Source organism: Mustela nivalis (genome assembly GCF_964662115.1).
Source record: "Mustela nivalis genome assembly, chromosome: 2".
Classification (NCBI taxonomy): Eukaryota; Metazoa; Chordata; class Mammalia; order Carnivora; family Mustelidae; genus Mustela; species Mustela nivalis.
Window position 1 is genome coordinate 179,590,203 of NC_139021.1, and position 18,287 is coordinate 179,608,489.

At 51.8% G+C, this 18,287-nt stretch overlaps 1 protein-coding gene across 13 annotated transcripts in view; it reads right to left on the reverse strand.

The window, feature by feature from the left end:
• Positions 1-18,287, reverse strand: part of CHST15 (carbohydrate sulfotransferase 15) — a 75,344-nt gene that overhangs the window by 34,558 nt on the left and 22,499 nt on the right. For 5 of the 13 annotated variants that reach the window (XM_082721658.1, XM_082721663.1, XM_082721652.1 and 2 more), the window contains exon 2: positions 17,167-17,304. The exons of 6 other annotated variants lie outside the window; for them this stretch is intronic. The gene's annotated coding sequence lies outside the window, so the exon portion shown is untranslated. Of the gene's footprint in view, positions 1-1,776; positions 1,857-17,166; positions 17,305-18,075; positions 18,146-18,287 lie in introns of those variants that run through there. 2 more of the 13 variants (XM_082721662.1, XM_082721655.1) reach the window with 2 other exon arrangements.

Sequence of the window (18,287 nt, forward strand, 5' to 3'; positions counted from 1 at the left end):
TGGGAAGAGCAGAGGAGTGGGGGTGTGCGGGAGCAAACTATTCTGGAACGAGGCCAACACCCGGGGCTCTGCCGCCCGCTCATCTCTGAGAGAAGTTGGAGGGACGTGACAGGAACCTCAAGGCTCCAATCCCTGCCTCCCACTCACTCAACCACCTCTGACCCATCACTTGGTACAAACAATTCTTCTAAACCAAAGAAACAAAAGGGCAAGATCCCCTACTTGGAAATCCTATCGCTAAGCCAAGAAAACATTTTTTTACATGTTGAAGACAAGGCCAAACGGGGCTAAAAGGAGGCTCCAACCAGGATCTCAGTGGGGAGTGTGTTCACACCCTTCTGTGCCTCTGGCTGCAGAAAGTCTAATTAGATTTTTTTAAAAAGAAAAAAAAACAGAGTCTTTGAAGCTCCAACACAAGAATGTACAAAATCTGGACCCAACAGAATGGGCAAAATATTCCTAAACAAAAACACAGGTTTCTTCTTACAAGCCAACTAACTGGGTCGTTGGGGAAGTTGACAGTCTCCACAGGGAGGCAGGCTCCAGGACGTGGTGAGCCCAAACATTCGTTCCCCGGGGCAGGCTGCACCCTCCGGCCAGACCTACTCGTCTCACTTCTTAACACAGAACAGGGAGCTGAGACCTGGGGTGACAACTCATTCACTTGTTTGTTCTTCTGTTGGGCAGATCCCTTCTCAGGGGCAAGCCTGGGGCAGGTAGTGCTGGAGGTGCGGTTGGGTCATGGAGACCCAAAGCCAACAGAAGACAGAGGGGAACAGAATACAAAATAAACATGTGGTCTTTGTCCCCAGTTCCCAGCAAATAGCTTCTAAAACCCTTGGAATTTCCTCAGTGAAGGAGTGAGAGGAGCATCTTGTTGTTATTCATAACAAGCCCCATTCAACCACAGCTGAATTTATGCTAATGAGATGACTCTTGTTGGGAAACCCCCCTCATAGCTTCAGGATGGGGCTCATGGCCAGAAAGCCCAAGCCTCCATTAGACAGTTGGAACTTAGAGCCCCACTTCCCCAACCTCCAGGGAGGCCAGTGAGTGAATTGTCAAGGCCAATGATTTATTAATCATGCCTATGTAACAGAACCTCTATAAAAACCCCCAAAAGGACAGGATTCAGAGAGCCCTCTAGCTGGTGAACTTGTGGAGGTGCTGGGAGGGTGGCTCCATGCCCCTCCCCCCAGGTCTTGCCCCAGGCGTGTCTTCCCTCTGGCTCTTCCATAGTTGTATCCTTTATAACAAACTGATAATAGTAAATAAGGCATTTTCCTGCATTCTCAGCATGGGTATAAGGAATTATCAGGCCTAAGGAGGGCCTTGTGGGAACCTTGGAATTGGCAGCTAGATCAGACAGAAGCTGGGTAGCCTTCAGACCCCGAGGCTTGTAACCGGCATCTGAAGTGGGGTAATCCTGGAGGTCTGAACCCTTAACTTGTGGGGTCTGTGCAAGCTCTGGGTAGTTACGATCAGAACTAAACTGAATTGTAGGGCAATTCAGCTGGTGTCTGGAGAGTTGGAGTTTGTTGTCATGGGGAAACAATATAAAATTACCCTACAAGTTTTACTGAAGCATATGACCAGTATCTAGTATGAAACACCCCTTGACGATATCGATTAAAAATAAGCCCTATGACCATATCCCACACACGGCTGTGGCCCTTGTCAGTGCAGGGCCTGGGGTTTTGAGGCTTCCAAACCAAGCCATGGCTGAATGGATGGGAGTTGTACAGAAGAAACCAGGACAGAGGGGCTTTTCCCCACCTGGAGCTTGTATGTTCCCAGGAGTTAGGGGCTACAGGGCAAGAGCCAATGACCACGACAATGTCAGGCACCGATGAAGGCTGTGAAGGAAACACAAAGGGAAAGTACAAGGAAACCGCGATGACAGGCCTTCTCTAATGCAGCACTAGACCCAGATCTAGTCAGGGGCTGTAGTCAGGGGGTGCTCTGTACACTGACCTCCATCCCCAGGTGAGACTTGCATCCCAACAGGAAAGGGGGTCCGGCAGCAGGATGTCCAGAGAACAGTAGTTGGGGGAGGTGGGTAACGTCTGAATGATGAGAAGGAAGCCAGCCACATGGGGCTCAGGAGAAGTAAAGACCCTGTGAAGGACAGAAGCTGGGGAGTAAACCCCAGCGCCCCCCCCCCCCCAAGGAGGACAGAACCCTGGGCTTTGGGACTGATGGGGGCTAGGAACCAGAAGCCAGATCCTGTAGGGTCTGGAAGGTAGGAGTTCGGGCTGACATTTGTCCAAGTGCAAAAAAGCATGCACGCCACATATTCTCTCAAAAGGACCTTTACAAGACGTATTAACCAACATAATCCAGTGAAGAAAAATTGAATTAATATGACTGTGTTGAAGGGAAAAGGGACTGCTGTTATACTCCTGAACTGGCCTTTCCCAAACGCCGCAGACCATCCTGAGAACAGTGCCACAGGAACCGAACACTCAGGTAGTGCTCCTTAAAAAAAACAAGCAGCACACATCCCTTGCGCTTTACCTGTCTGGAATGTTCCCACTTTGGTGCCTGTCGACTCAGATGAGTCAGGACCCCTGGCACGCCTGTGCGGGTACTAAACCAAAGTACTCAGGTGTACATTTCAGTGAGCTCGCTTCCCAGCCCCAGCTCAGCACTGTGCCCGATAGAGGCAGACAGCAAGTGTGGGAACCCGGACCCCTGTGCAAGATCAGATGACTGATCCCAAAATAGAAAGCGTTCAATTACCCAGCCTTGGCTAGGATGCCCCCTATTAACCTATGCACCCCAAGCATCATTAGCAAGCCATTTATAACAAAATTGTAATTGAGAGACCCAGAAATACCACTTTAGAGTAAGTAATTGAATGCCCCCTCGGTGTAAGATCGATAAAGGGCATCCAATTTCACCCTAGGAAAAACTTATTAAATTATTGTAGCTATGAGCTGATACAGCAGAAGAAAGATGTACAAAACTTCAAAAGAAATCTGGATGGATTTAAATAAATAGCTTCATTTAGGTAGACCATTTACATCTGCCCTCGGGGAGGAGAAAGGAAAAAAAATAGCTAATTACATTATTTTACTTGAATGTTTTAAGGGAAAAAAAATTTGATGGGTCTTAAGTGACCTTTACTAAAACACAAGGCTCTCTTCTGATTAGCATGTCTAACTGCTGACATTTCTCTTTGGGCTACGCATATGGAAATACATTTCTTCAAGGAACATTCATCAACAAGTATAAGAAGGAACATGTCTCATATTTAACTCAAAGATAGAAGACTGTCCCCGAAACAGCAAGCCTGGAGAGTCCTGTACAAACAACAGATGACCAGTTTCAACCTTATAGCTGGAGTTTTAAGCTTTTGATCACAATGCAGTCAATCACCAGAATAAAACAACAAGCCTCAATGATCCTCACTGGCTATAGTCAGAGGAAGGAAGCCAGTCAGCAGGTCTGTGGGCCAGGACACCAAAGCGGTGTCCACCTGGAGACTTTAGGCAAGTCCCCGAAGTGATCTGGGCCTCTGGATTCTCAAAAGAAATCCCTGACAGTAACAGATCACACACAAAACTGGAGCCTGGGTGCTGGAGGTGGGAGATGCAGCTTTGACATTGAGCAAATCGTTCTAATTCTCCTGTCCTGTTTCCCTGCAATCTGCCTTCCTTCACATGAATGACTGTGCAGCCACTTCAACAAGACAGGGATACAAGTCTCCGCCCCTTAGCTTGAGTGTAGAGACTGGCTTCAGCCGATGGAATGAGGCAGAAGTGACAACGTGCTAGTCCCAAGCCCAGGCCTTGAGACTCATCACATGTACCCACTCACCCTCTGCACCTCTGCCGTCACCATGGGAACAACATGGTGGCTTGGCGGCGCTTGCGGGTGGGGGGCTTGGTACGTGATAGAAGCTAACGGATACACTCTTCCACAGGTTATAAGCACTAGGTGTTACTAAGTTAAACCGGTATAGTTTTCTGTTTTTAAGTTCCAAAAAGTGTGTTTATATGAGCAAAGTGAATCATGAGCGATTGAGGCCAAAGCAATTCATCCAAAGACCCAGACCCAACTGAATCAATGCTTTTGCCTAATAGAACCCCTTGGCTAATGCCAAAAGCAGATATGCCAAAACAGTGGTGGAAACCCAGATGGCAGCTGTTCTCGAACAAGACATTACTGCCCAAATGTCATGCACCAGGTCACTTTCTGGCAAAATGTGGGTTTATGACAACCTCAGCTGTTCTTCTTTGTTATCTGGACTACTGACCCCATTCTCCCCACTTCCTGATAAAGACACCTTTCTCCCTGCCTCGCTCTGGGTCCGCTGTGATTTCCTCAGTGCTTCCTTGAGCAAAGCCCTTCCTAGAGCCTAGTCCTTCGGATGTCCTTGCCAGGTTGCCCCTTCCGCGATGACAGAGACACTTCCTCTGTGCTTTGTCTAAAACAGGGGCTTCAAACTGTGCGACCTGCAGGGTCTTCCCGGTGTGCCCAAAATGTGTGTCAGCGAGAACACGGGCAGTTTTTAAAAACTAGTTTTAAAGCATCCTTGACTATATTGTAAATTCATTATCAACATAGTTGTTAATAATAACTATTTTTCATGCCATACAGTATGTAGTCTTACGTCCCACGAAATAGGGAAGAAACAGGCATTTCCTCTGTGATCGGATCTCCACAGGACACAGCCAGCCTCCCTTGCATCTGGTCTAGAGGCCGCATGATTCCCAACTAGGTAGAAAGTTGGGATGTAGCAAAAATGTTTTCTGACCAATCCAAAGTGTTGACAGGCTTTGGAGTGAGGCAGACCTGCATTTCCATCGACTCCTCTCCCTGCCAGCTGTGTGATCTCAGGAAAATGACCATCCTATGACTTTATTCCTTCATTTGTAAAATGGGAGCAAAACCATCTGTGTCACCTCACGTGGACGTGAAGGCGAAATGAGATAGGAGATATAAAAAGCTTCATCCGGCATTTGGCACCTGGCAGACCTAGTAGGGGTGTTCTTTGCATTCTTCTAGGAGAAGCTCTCAGGCCCTTGCTCCAGGCCGACTTGCCTACGATGTATACAGAATGCTAGGCACAGGTGTCCTATTTTCCTGTCTGCAACTAATCTGAAACAATGAATGCAAAGAAGCAGGGGCAGCAAGCGGCGGCACAGAGAAGGAGGAGGGAACAGCCCAGTTTTACAGCAGAAATGAGATACTAACAAGCAGACCCGACTGGGATTATTCGGGTGCCCTGGACACCAAGATGGGGAGCTGTGGGGAGTCTAAGACAGCTGGAGGTGCTACTTGGGAAAAGCTCAGCCCCTTCACAAGGCTCCTCCATCCATAACCTGTTCAGTGCTTACCACGAAGGGTCAGTCTTCCAGAAACGGGCCTGTTGCCAAAGGTCTAAAGGGCTGGGCTCAGCTAACGGCTTTACGGATGGGAGGTCAGAGCTGAAAGGAACTGGTGGAGGGTTCCTGGGGACTTTGACTGTGAAGTCCTTCAGGCTATGAGAGACCTGGAACACCGCAAGGACGGTGGGCAGTCGGGCCCCAGGTCACCACCCGGACGGACTCCAGGGAATCCAAACCGCAGGTACCTGCTCCTCCAGGCATTTCACGACAAAAAAACCGAGGCCCAGTGGGATTCTGTACTTCCCCAAGGACACGCAGCTCCTCGTAAAGAGCCAGCGCCCTGACCCCTGTCTCCCCCAACCCCGCCTCGCACCTCATCAACGGGGAGCCCTGCCCACCATCACCCTAGTCTGGCCTCGGACAGTCTGGACGTTCCTCCCAGCCCCTTCCCATCCCTTCAGAAACTCTCTTCTAAAGAACAGATTTGCACAGAGATACAGGACAGGCGGCCCTGGACGTGTGGGAGGTGGCCATGGTGGGGAAAGGCAGGTACCTCCTTCAGTGACCTTGTCGGCCTCGAGTCTTAAATGGTCTCATTTCAGACTCTGTAATTCAGACCCTATTCATCCTGCAGGCGCCTCTTCTGTAGCTGCAAAGTATGACGGGCACCACGGGAGGACAGGGAGTGGCGGGGGGGGGGGCGGTGGGATAGGGACCAGGTTTGCAGAGGCTGGCCTGGTGCCAAGCGTGGGGCAGCGGACGGTGGGGGGGGGCCTGGTCCCTTCCCAGAACGCCGAAGCTAAGACAGCAGGGAGGAATGGAAAGGGCCCCATAGGGCGGGGAGGCAGACGGAAGCCCCTTTTATTCTTGCACATCAAAGGGAAAAGACTGGAACCTCTACTCTGTGCTTTGAAATTTTATAGCCACAAAAGTGCCACCTTCCCAATGAGGCAGCAAGCTAGTGCAGGGGCCCCTGAGCAGTGCTCCCCGGCATGTTCTCCCTCCAGTCCTGGTCACTAACCTCGCTGGTCACCCACGGCAAGTCACCATAAGTCTGGGCCTGTTTCCTTGTACGTAAAACCTGGAGCCGGCACGACCTCTTTCAGCCCAGACACTCACAGGTGTAGGATTTGAAGGGACCATTTCCCTGATACAGACCCACTGGCATCATTTTTATGTCTTCTACGGCTGCTAAGAAGCCAGTGGTCTTGTAGCAAGCACTAAGAAGCTGGGGCATACCTCCTTTACGCTAGGCAAAATTTAAAAAGCTGCACAATTAGCTCAAAAGACACAAAAGTGTTTTCTCCTTAGCCCACACCCTTAAGCACATATTTATCAAGCACCGATTGCATTTGCTGAGGCAACATGTGAAATACAGGACTTCTGGAACATTCCATCGAAGTCTAGAACACCATCTCCAGAAACATGGCCACACTCAGAATCACATATCCCATTTCAAGGGCTGTCCCCAGCCCCCCACGCTCCACTCCCACCAGCCCCAGGAGAACCAGCTCTGCTTTGCGGAGCAGAGAGGCACCTCAAGACAGGGACGCAGACCCACGGATCTCTGCCGGTTGAAGGCTGGGGGAGGAGGGGAAAGAATGGGATCTTTTTTTTTTTTTTAAGATTTTATTTATTTATTTGACACACACACACAGAGATCACAAGCAGGCAGAGAGGCAGCAGAGAGAAAGAAGGAAGCAGGCTCCCTGCTGAACAGAGAGCCCGATGTAGGGCTCGATCCCAGGACCTTGAGACCATGACCTGAGCTGAAGACAAAGGTTTAACCAACTGAGCCACCCAGGCGTCCCGAATGGGATCTTTTTAATATTCCTCTGAGCTGGTGGCTTTCTGATACGGTCAGAGCCAGACAGCCCTGTCTCTCTGCCACGTGCAGCACAAGAGGATTTTCTCAGAAGGGAAGGGTGGACAGGAGACTCTGATGCTCATGCTGCTGCATCACACGATGACTTCAATGTGTACAAGATGTGCAAGGACTTTGTGACACGGCTGACAATTTTCTTTCTCTGAAACCAGTGGGGAGGGAAAACGATTTCCGATGGTTCATTTTCTTACTGCCAGGGGTAATGCAAATCCACACTAGATTTAGGTACTAGATTTCCCACTCAGACTCATAGATCTACCGACAGCGGTTTTCTACTAAGGTAGAACCTACTGGAGACAAGCTTCCACAACCTGCTGCGAAACCTGAGTGCCTAATGCCCCTTTGCAAGAAAGCAATGACAGTTGCCTAAGGTAAAGAATTTCAAGGAAACAAAGTTTAGTCTGTGTTAAGGCATTCAAAACGCAAACTTAAATATCACCCTTTGTGCAGACCCAAAATACGGTTTTCAGGGACCCCAGAAGATGAATGCACCATGTGAGGTCCCTTCTTTCCTTTTTCTTTTCTTTTTTTTTTTTTCTTAAAGAAACAGAAAGTGTGGGTGGGGAGAGGCAGAGGGAGAGGGAGAGAATCTCAAGCAGACTCTGCACTGAGCGCAGAGCCCAATACGGGGCTCAAACTCACAACCCTGAGATCATGACCTGAGCCAAAATCAAGATCAGACGCTCAACCAATGGAGCCACCCAGGTTCCCTAACGTGGGTTCCCTTCTTGATGGTAATCTTCTGAGGTCAGCACTGCGACCTCTGTGTTACATAGGGGAGGCTGAGGCACAGTTGGCATGAACGCATACTTAGAGCCCCACCATGGCTAGCCAGCAGCAGGACCAAAATGCAACTGCAGGCCTGTTTGGCTGCAGAGCTCAGGACCTCGCTCCCACACTGCACCGTCGGGTAAGATAGCGGCTCTGGGAGAAACCTGCTTAGAAACTGAGGCCGCCAGATTCTGTAAGAGCAGCCATCGGCCAACCCACCACCCTGTCTCCCTGTAAGCTCTTCAGGGCAGAGTCAGGGATGCTCAGCCCCGAATTCCAATCAGTGCAGAGCTCCCACACAAGCTTCGGTATCTACTGTGCCTGGCACTGGATGCGTACACACTAAGTCTTCTTTTTTTTTTTTTTTTTTTAAGTTAATAAGTGAAGAAGCAAACCCAGAACAGAGCTTTAGCCACGTAGTGACAACAATACCAGTGACATGAGCTCCAACTTAGTAGGGCTTCCTTTTGCCCAGACACCAGGCTGGAACTTTTCAAATCGCCCTGTTTATACATCATGGCAATCTAAGAAGAAAGCTTGATTAGCATTTCCACTTCACAGACGGGGAAACTGCAGCCCGGAGAACGAGATGCTGCATCCCTCCTCCTCCCTATGACATAGAGTAGAGAGACAGCAGACCTGGGCATCAGTAGGCCTGGGCAGAGCACTTGCTGAGCCCCTTAATCAGCCACTGACTGGAGGCAAACCCCGGCACCACTCAGACCCTCATCCTCTTCTTCCCAAAGCAGACACGGCACATGGTGCAGTAATCAGGAACCTAGCTATGCGATATACTATTAACTCTTCTTTTTTTTGCACACTTTCAAGGGTTCCAGCCCCTGCCAGGTTCTAGCTGCCACTCAACAGTGTTCCCTTAACACAAACAGCAAAGTGAATGAAAAGTAGCTGCAGCTCCAAGTATAAGGCACAGAGATGACATCTCAGGGCCTAAAGGAGCCAGGTGGCTCTGCCCCAGCTGAGTCCCCAGCACCCTCCCGCCGGCTCGGACCGGAATTCAGGAAGAGGGGAGAGCCAACCCAGATGTCCTTCAGTTCGGGCGAAGAAGAGGGAGGTCTCGCATAGACACATAGCTCACATGTTCAAAACCAAGTGCAAATAAGGATTTTTGCAGATGTACAGCGGCACCCTTCAATGAATAAATTAAAGGCAGCACAATTGAATGGAGAGCAGCTGCGTACTCCCCACCAGATGGCTTTGCTGATCTGAATAGTTTTAAACATTGTTTTATTTTCAAAGATAAGCAAAATAAGAATCTGCTTAACCCTTGAATACAAAGAACCTCCTGAAAACACTTCTTTGGAATTTATTTCTTTTTGATGAGACGAGTGAACCATCTGATGGGATCACCATGTCCAAGGGAGTGTTTTAGGACAAGGTGAGATGGATTTCTCCAGAGTGTTGTTTGCAGGCAATGAACATTCACTGTCGGCCCACGGGCCTGGCCCTTACTAGCTGTGGCAAGAGGCGAGGACCACTCCAGCACCAACCCCAGCTTGGGTGTACGGACCCCACTGGTGTGGGGAGGTTCACAAGCCCCCCAGGGATATGGGGGTACACCAGCCCCCAGGGGTGTGGGCAGGTGCGCCAAGGGTTGCAGGAAGCTACAAGACAATTTGAAGCCCCCATGTTCAAAATATATAAACATTTCCAACATAAAAAGCATTGCTTTTAAGTAAAGTTAAGCTCAGATTTATCACTAAGTGCTACAGAATCTGCCCAGAGTCACAGCTTGCCTTGCCGTCTGCACACTGCTTGGCGCCAGCTGGGGCACCCCACTGGGAATAGTCTTCTGCCTTCAGGGTGCCCTGGAGGTGAGTTTGAGAAGCACTGCCATTGGGCAGGGGGAGGAGAACCCACAGGAACGGCACCTGTTCTGTGGCGGGCACTGTGCTGCCTCCCATCTCCCTTGATGACGAGGTTGTGCTAAAGGTACATGTAATTGCCCCATTTTGCAGATAAGAAAACTGAGACTCTGGGCAGTGATGTCTCCTATCCTAAATCACTCAGCAAATAAGACACAGAGCTGGGTTCAAACACAATCTGAACCCACATTGCCTGTCTCTGCACACGCACACTCACGCCAGCCGGGGGGTGCACTGTGGGAAGGATTTGCTCTCCACTCACACGTCTCCATCTGCCTTCCAAGTCTCCTCACATAGAACAAGCATTCCTTTTGTCACCACAAAGATAGTAAAGATGAAATATAAAATCATAACTATGGAATAAAATGGCATGACCAGTGGAAAATGGACCGAGCCAAGACCCCCAAGATAGGGGTTCTTGTCTCTGAGCCTTGGTTTCCCCTTCTGTGGGAAAAGAGTGCACTCTTGTCCCCATCCCCAGCTCGGGTGGCCTGCGGGGACGGCACAGAGGCCACAGGGCCCCTCAAGGCAGGGTCTGGCGGCACAAAGGGCTTTGTGCACAGCACCAACGGGCCGTTACACGCAAGCCCCACTTCATCTCGGCATTTCCCAAGTCACCTCTGCATGGACAGCGTCTTCCCACTGGACTGACCATAATGCTCCACTGTCATTTAAAACAAAACAAACAAAAAAAAAAAATCCCATCTCCATCTCAGAATGACGTGGGCCTCGGAGTGCGCCCCGCCTTCCCACCACTGCTGTGGAAACCCCGGAGCGGGTACGCTCATTTATAATTTACAATCCTGCCGGCGCACTGGCCAAAAGAGCACCAGGGGTCCCTGAGCAAAAGGAGACCCTGGAGGACACTGCCTTGTGCTGTTTGCTGATGCCAAATGAGACTTCGACGATGAAGACCCAGGACCCTGCGTCATAGGAGCACACAGGCATCGAATGGGCCCATGGGCCTCGTGGAAAGAAGAACGTAGCGGCAGAGAAAAAAGACGAAAATGTATGTGAGCACACACATGCCCATCTGGTCGCTGTGCGCCCCTGGGCACACTGTTCCCCCTCTGGACGTCAGTCTGCTCACCTGGAGAATGGACGCCGGCCGCGGCTACCACACCGCCCCAGGCACTCGGGGGTAATCCACGCAGGGTGCTAGCTGCTGGCACCCGGCGCCCAGGGAGCAGCAACCAAGCCACCTTCCTTGCTTCCCCTCCTCCTCTCCCTCCCTCCACTGCTGCAGGGATCCCGGCTCGGCGGGGAGGGATGCCAGACTGTGTGTGAAGACCCAGCCAAGTCTGGCTGCGAGGCAGGAAGGAGGAAAGCTGCAAAGGCTTCGTATGGGCCGGGCCTGAAGAGACCGAAATAGGCCTGCACGGGAGCCCTGCCCATGGTGACACGATGACGAAGACCCCAGTGCCACCAGGACCCTCGGAGACGAGCACTGCTTTTCGGATGGACGGAGAGACCCTCCAGAAGGAATCAAGTCACTCAAGTCAATCAAGTTAGTGGTTTCAAAGCCTCCTTTAGACGTTGAAGAAACCCGTTTCAGGTAACCTCCCTGCACTCTCATATCCACAGACCCAACTCAGTAAAAGAAACAGGTCAAGCAGGTGTTATCGAGACAAGTATCTCCCCCAGACACGGAACGTGGGTACGGCCGAGCCACGGACAAGGAATTCTCTTCTCCATGAAGCGGAGATACTCTCGAAGTGTTGAGCGGCCTCTATTTTTCAAAAACCCTCCAAGTTTCAAAACTTGAAGTGTCATCGCACAGGTTACGTCCTCCTAGAACACCTCTGTTTCTCGCAAGCCACCTCCCTGCCCGTCTGGCTGGCGAACAGGGGCTGCTGCTCGCCCGGGAGAGAGGCCTCTTCTCCGCAAGCAGGGAAAGCAGGACAGGGAGACAGAAGGGAACTACACTGCGCAGGAAATCAGCCAGCCGGGCTGCGAGACACTTCTGGACCCTCAGGTCTCTGGACCCCAACAACAAAGGTTGTAAACAAAGCAACCTGGTCAAATGACCCAGAGAAGAGTGGAATCTTTTTCATAAAGATCTGGAAAGCCTTCAGGCCTCGTTATAAAGGTCAGGACTTGTCTTCAGAGAGAAAAAAAAAAAGTCTCAACTTAAAAAAAAAAAAAATGACTTTAACGAAGTCCTTATGGCTGACTCGCTATCAAGAAGTCTTCTGGTCTCTGTTTCAGCAAAATAAATATTTGGCTAAAACACACACTTGTTCAGACCTCGAGGCTGCTCATGCTCACAGTCAGTAAGAATTTTTCTTCTACACAACGCGAGGGCCTACGTGATGCTTTCCTCATCCCTGCAAAAGCCCAGGAAAGGCTGTGGAACCAAAGCCAGAGCACTGGACCTGGAGTTCACAGGAAAGCATGAGGGGCTGAGCAGAGCACGGGGCTTGGTGGCACCTGCAGCCCAGGGACACCACCAGATCCTGAAATAACCACACCAGCTGATGACTTGGGGCAGGCCACCTAACCTCGGAGCTCTGGGCCACTGGGCTGTAAATGGGGGACATCACGCACTCTCCCACCATGCTATAGGAAGACAAAGGGAGAAACAGAGGCCCTGGGTGCCCCCTCCACCCCTCTACCGTTTATCCCACTGCCACCCCCCAGCTCCCCAGGCCACCTACCACCTCCCCCAACACCACTGGCTCACGAACTCCGGTCACCCTTCAGATGTCCGCCGAGGACCTCCCTCGACCCCATACCAAGTCGGACCCCACACTCATCCATCCAACCCCTTCCAGCTCCCATCTGTGTGTGCTTCCTGGGCTGCCCCGACCCTGACCATGTACCGGATCTCCACGGCAGCTAGAATGCCTCTTCATTCACTCGTACCACTATTTCCTAAAGGAAGAATATGAGAAAGGGAGGCAGGAGGCAGGAGACATATAAAAATACAGCACATCGCAAATAGAGAATTCCCAATAAATGCAGGGGGGGGTGGTGTTTAAAATAGAACTCAAATTTCTGCACGGTGAAATTCTGCCTCTCTAGGATGAGTCCTTACGTCAACCCACCTCCTGGTGTCTGCTGGGCCGGCTGCGGGCACAGGCTTCCACCGCAGCACCGTGGGCTGGCCCGGGCCCCCTCGGCATCAGGTTCCTCACGCCTCCAAGAGCCGCCCCCACTGCCCCAGTTCCTCGGGAGCAGAAGCCAAGGCCACTGGGGCCTGCGACGGCATCTCATTCCCTCCAATGTCAAGTACAACCCTCGTTTTTCTAAATTAGCTTTCATGCTTAGGAACACACAAAATGATACGTCTTAGTAAATTATAGGATTCTTATCTGCGGCCAGGGGTTTGTTTTTTCCGTTCCGTTTTTACCCATCTTCAGTTCTTGCAACCCCCTTTCAGGCAAATTTCTGCACACACTTGGATGCCACCATCTCTCTGCACAATGCCACAAATCCCAGGACTGCGTTCACAACAAAAGGAAAGAAAGAAAGACCCCTGCTCCCTCCGGGTCGCTTTCATTCCCTTCCTGTAAAGGGCTTGAAAAGGTTTCAAAAACGTCAAGTAGGGAGAGTGGACTAAAGATCCCGATTACCTTTCTTTATCCTTCTTTCTTTCTTTCCTTTTTTCTTCTGTGGCCCCTCCCCTCCCCCCTTCTCTACTTCGGAAGAGAGAAAATACCAATCCCCTCTATAATTCAATGCGCTCCTCCATTTCATGAATTTGGGGGACTTACTGGGTTTTATGGGTGGGGGAAACTAGCTCGGGGTTAAAGGATTCTTGGTGGCACGGGACAGGGCTGGGGCAGGCAGGGCCTGTGAGCGGGGACTGGCTCTGGCAGAGAGACGGGCACGGGGGTGGAACCCGGGCTGCTTCACACGACCTGGGGCTCGAACCCGGGGCTCTCTCCCACCCTGGCCGCCAGGCCATGTCTGTCCCTGCCTCTGCCTCCGTTCCCAGGCCTCACCCACGCCTCCTCTCACCAGGCCGCCTGGGAGAAACGACTGGACACTTTCACACAGCGATGGGGGCTGATCTTTTTTTCTAAATGTCCCCGCACCGGGATGACCTTCCACCTTCTGAGGACAAACAGTTAGGACCTGGCTGGACCGTCTGTGGCTGACTCAGTGTTTCTGAGGTTTTCACACCCTTTCTGCCGTCATAGTTGTAAAACCCATAAAACCCGAGGCTAAACTGCAGGAGGGGAACAAACCCTCGAGGTGTGGGGGATGGCCAAATGCGCTCACTTCACTACCTGAAGAAGAGACGGGCCGCTTCAGCTGGGACAGGGCGGCACCCTCTCTAGACTGCAGGTCACCTCCCTCCTCAGGGTGGCTCCCCCTGCCCCCCCCCAGGCTCCAGGGCCTTCTGGACACAGAGCCTGCGTTAGCACACACCTCGGCTTCAGCCCCCTGCTTTTGCCTCATTCGCCCCCACCCCCCGCCTGCCACCCCACAAAGGGGCTTTGCAGCTGGTGCAGAGGAGCTGTTTGCACATCCCAGAGTCACTGGCTGGCCTTTTCCGAGCGTCACTGGGCCCATAGGCCCCCAGCCCCGGCGACGGGACAGCAGCCGTCCGAACCCCACATTCCGCACTCACACGAGGACCTGCCACCGTGCCAGGACTCCCAGGACTCCTTTGAGCAACCTACTTCAAGCCTCTTTAAAATCCTCTTGGGAGATTTCAAAGAAGAAATTAGGAACATTGTTCAGAGGTAGCATGAAGCTCTAAGATGCTTATCTTTTATGGCTATGCTCTGGCTGGTCATTTCCATTCACATCAGGGAAATGGCAGCATCTCGTTCAGCCCCAGCTGCTCTGTCACCGGGGCTGGGCCGGGCGGAGGGAGGCAGACCAGAGCTGATATCTGTGTGGACCTTCTAACACCTGCCCTCCCATCGGGCGCAGAAGCCACCAGCACAGCGCCGGACTCCTGTGACACCATCTGGTTTGAAGCTCTCGTCTCACAGGTAAAGGTCGGTGAGGCTGCCCCAAAACCTAAGGTGACTTTCGAGTCTGACAAGGAGGGCCGTGGGAGGATGTTACGTGTTGGGCAGCTGAGCTCCGAACTGGAAGCCTCGGCTGTCGGGAATTTGGGAGACAAAATTAGATATATGGTAACATCATTTCCCCCAAGTAGAGTCAGGTTTTCCATTTTTTTTAAGGTTTTATTTATTTATTTGAAAGAGAGAGAGAATGAGAGAGAGCATGAGACAGGAGGAGGGTCAGAGGGAGAAGCAAGACTCCCCGCTGAGCAGGGACCCAGATGTGGGACTCGATCCCAGGACTCCAAGATCATGACCTGAGCCAAAGGCATCGCTTAACCAACTGAGCCACTCAGGAGCCCCAAGTTTTCAAATTTCCTTAAAAGTTGCATCTAAACTTATAAAATGAAGCAATTAGCCAGATACTGAACGTCCAAGCTCCCAGAACCTTCGCCTGAGTTCTTAGAATAATGGAAGCAAAAAAGGAGCATCTGGATGATTCCGGGAGTCGCTGCCTCCTGTCCTCACCTGCTCCAGGGGCCACAGGCAGAGCCAAGGGTGGCAGCGAGAGGCTCCACGGATGAGCGGCTCCGCATGCCCCCCGCTCGGGAGCCGGGTGGTGGTCACAAGCACAGGGCCCATCCAGCTGGCTGGGGCTCTGGTTCTGGCTCCAAGACCCCAAGCCCACCTCAGTTCCATCTGAAACCGGAGATGATAATGACAATGTCTAGTCTAACCGAAGTGAAGGGAGGACTGAGAGAATCCACGGACGGTGCTGAGCAAGGAGCCGGGCACACCCCTACGTCCTCGACTAGACGACAGCACATCGCCCCCGTTACTACTATTCCCATTCCTATTAGTATTCCTGCTCTTTGGGTCCGGGTTTTGCTGACACATCAGGTAGGTCTCTGGTCTGTTCTGTTCTGGCTCGCTCAGCTCCGCGCCTCCTTCTGGCCTCTTCTAGAAGGCTGGCTCGCTGAAATGCATCAGAATGAATTACTTTGCTTTGCTGTCTGTTGCAACAACGGATCCTTCATATTCTAATCCAGGAAAAGAAGATCAAAACACATACATTTTAATGTCTTCTAAGTCAGTTGAAACAGAATTGCTGTGCTCTTATAAAAAAAAATTCTGCTTTCATATCAATGCCTTGATGGCCATAGTCTTAAATACCAAAAAAAAAAAAGCCAGAAAGACAGAGGAAACAGATCTTTAAAAAAAATAAGACCTTGTGAATAACTGCAAAGTTTTCATTAAAAACACAAATTCAAATGATTAAAGCAGGATCATTTTTATCTTTGAGTGGCAGGTCTGATTCTGGGCCCTCAAGCCCACAAAGAAAGCATAGCAGAGAGATAATCCAAGCTAGGAAGGAAGTATCCAAACAGGTAGGAGCAAGTCCCTCTCTGGGCTCAGCTGCAGTCAGACATTGGAGGGACATGACCAGTCAGGGCGGAGCGGGGGGGCTACTCCGCCTCTCAGAGATGGGGAGGCGGCCCGTCCCCATACAGACATCTGTGTGCACACATCTATGTGCCCCACACAGACATCTGGGGCCCAGCACCATGCCCCAGAGGCCCCTCCCGTGGAGACCTGGGGCTGAGTTTCACCCGGCAAAGGTGCAAACTCCCACAGACCAAAATCCCATTTGATTTCCCACATCCCTTAAAACTCCCAAATGTAGGAAGAATTGGGGTCGACCGAATCCCACAAGCTCAGATCTCATACAAAACAACGCCACACACACCATCAATACAGCCAAGAGACACGAGTCTAGCAAAGTTCAAGTTCATCCCTGCTATTTTCCGGACCCCCATCAGCCGCTGGAGCGGATGACAAGGGGAGGAGGCTGTGTGAACGGTGTCACACGGCACGAGTCACTGAGTCTGGTCCTCAGGAGACTGCTGTCGGGGGCCCAGGGGCCCTGGCAAGTCACCCGCTGCCCCGACTCCACTCTGTGATGTCACCATCAAAGTCCACGTACATAAGGAGACCCTCGAACCAGCAGAGAGCAGAGCCTATGGACTGGTAGCAACTGAAGAGAGCAGGTATTTCCCAGGAAGTTCATGGTTTCAGATGTAGACACTTGAGTCACTGGCTTTAAACAGCCAAGCAGAGGACAGAGGACCCAGGACCCAGGACTCATATCATCCACAAGCATCCACTGAGGGACACCCGATTCAGAGCCCAGCCTGAGGCCCTCCCCAGCCGGCCAGCTGGTCCCTGCTGAACCAGTCCCTGATCCTCCCCTCAGAGAGCCCCAGGTTTCTCTCCCTCTGCTTTCCCACTAGCACGGGACCATTCCGACTTTGGACACACGACCCCACCTGTTTCCTGGGGCGACAAGAGAATGCCGAGGTGGCCCAGGGTGCTGTCGGGAACAAACGGCAGAGGAAGGACCCGCGGACAAACCGAACTCTGCACAGGTGGGAAGCTTCTCCCTTCAGTGGGTAGTGGGTATGATGCTGTTGAAATAGTTTTTAGACAGAAGAAAAAAAAAAAAAAAAAAGGAAACCTGCACTTAGAATTTTAGAATAAGGCACAGCGTTTGTCTGAGTTTCCTAACCACTCCCACATCAGGGCCCCCACGCCCACCCACTGGGGTCTCACTTAAGGGAGGCCAATCCCCCACTTCCAAGGGCCCTACTGGACCTTCAGACACAAGCTCCGAATTAACCCATCTGACAAAGTCCACCAAACCCCTGTGCGGACCAGGCCCACGTGTCGAGCTAGGGCCACCGCAGTGAACCCCACAAGCTCTGTGTGGGGGGCTCCCAGGCCAGGTGCAGAGGCACCCAGAATCCCACAAAGGAGGCAGTAAGACAGACGGGCTGGGAGCGGGGGTGAGAATGCGCTGCTGAGCCGCAGGGCCCGCCGGCACACCGGTGCTCCCCCGCGCGCCCCAGCTCGCCACACCCGCCCGGGCTCCTCCAGGGGCCTCCCACCCGCCTCCAGAAACACAGGCGCCAAGACCAGGCCAAAATGAAATCCATCCCACTTTCTGGGACACACACGTGTGGCTCCGTGTCCGGAGCACTATCTTTCAGGGCACACATCAGAGCGATGCTCATTTCCAAAGGCAGCCCAGGAAGAGCGGGGCATTCGGGCAGCGCACCAAGGGCTCGCCCCTCCTTCAAAAAGGGACCTTTGAGGCCACGTGTAGGCCGGGTGTGTAATCAGCCACAAACCCCGCTTTCAGGTGAGCAAAACAGCAGGAGATGGCGGGCAGCCCTCACCTCCTCCCGTGACCTGGCCGCTGGCTCCTCTCCCAGCAAGGAAGAGAGAGCATCCTCAGAGCAGCGTGTCCTACAGAAAGAGAATGTGAGCCACCGCCCACGCTTCAATGTTCCAGATGAAGTTCATTCTCATGTATTTTAGTCAACCTGACATATCCAAAACATTACCGCTTCAGCATGTACACGCTATCAGAGCAATTAACCAAACTGTT